Here is a 1,466-nt window from a genome sequence, read left to right on the forward strand (position 1 = left end):
AGCAAAAAATTTGAGTTTCACAACATGTCAAGCTTTTTGAATGCAATTTTTTACTTGAAATACCTTGATAACGACTCCGAATAATCTTGCGACTTTGATAGAGCAGATAGAACATTTTGTACATTTTGTTCCTGACTTCATGGTCTAATTAAGTACCCAAAACGGCCAAAACTGTCTGGTGGAACTTTGTACTTCTGAGGTAGCGAAATGTACTTTTATAATGGAGGGGCGGGGGAGGGAATGGGGCGCTCAATTATGGCCTTATGAGCATAAACAAGCTCTTTTGTTAGTTTAGTTTTAGTAGAGGTTTTACGGCGCTCGCAACTGCATAAGGTCATTTGAGCGCCAGAAAATTAGAGGTGTTAGTGTTACAAGAGAGTCATCATCATCCAGTGCCAGATCTGCGACAGACATCGGCGATCATGGTTCTCCATTCATTCCTTTGCTCGGATGCTCTTAAAAAAAGCTATGTTTCCCTGATTTCTCCCTGTTACCAATTTCTTTAGGTTACCCAAGTATGTTGATCTGGGCCTACCCCTGCCTCGCTTGCCCTCAATTGTGCCAGTGAGTGCTAGGTGTTTAAGATGTTGAGATATAATACAGAAACAAAAGACAGATATGTGATATGTTGAAATATAATAGTTGAAACAAAAGACAGATATGTGAAATGTTGAGATATAATAGCCGAAACAATTGACAGAAAAGTGAAATTTTGAGATATAATATGAAAAAACAAAGGACAGAAATATGAAACGTTGAGATATAATACGGAAAAAAAGTAGTCAGAAATAGACATCTAGTAAAAATTTAGATTTAATACGGAAACAATTATATAGACAGAAAAATGTTGACATTTATTACGGAAACAATGGACAGAAATGTGAAATGTTGAGATATAATAGCTGAAACAATAGACAGAAGAGTAAAGAAAAGTTAGTAGGCCTATATAATAGCCGAAACAATTGACAGAAAAGTGAAATGTTGAGATATAAAACAGAAGCAATGGACAGAAATGTGAAATGTTGAGATATAAAACAGAAACAATAGACAGAAAATAGTAAATGTTGAGATGTAAAACAGTGAAATGTTGAGATATAATATGAAAAACAATGGACAGAAATGTGAAATGTTGAGATATAATACGAGATATTAGTCAATGTTGATATAGACGAAAATAACACACACAAAACTGCCGTTATGATGCATTCGGTTCACGAACTTAACTAACACAATAGGGCCTACTGATGCGGAGGGCCAGGGTTTGAAGCCTTCGATTGACCTTTGAATCTTTTCCGTCAGCGAATTTTTCTTTTTTTTCCCCTTTTTGTCAGCGAATTTTTCTTTTTTCTTTTCTTTTAAAACTTTCAGCAGTAAGCCTTTTCTGCGTATTAAGGAACTTCGTCATCGACGAACAGAAGAAAGCTGCGCCTTCGCTACCTTAGAATTACAGAATTATAATATATAAT

This window comes from Aplysia californica, unplaced genomic scaffold (genome assembly GCF_000002075.1).
Source record: "Aplysia californica isolate F4 #8 unplaced genomic scaffold, AplCal3.0 scaffold01122, whole genome shotgun sequence".
NCBI classification, from domain to species: Eukaryota; Metazoa; Mollusca; class Gastropoda; order Aplysiida; family Aplysiidae; genus Aplysia; species Aplysia californica.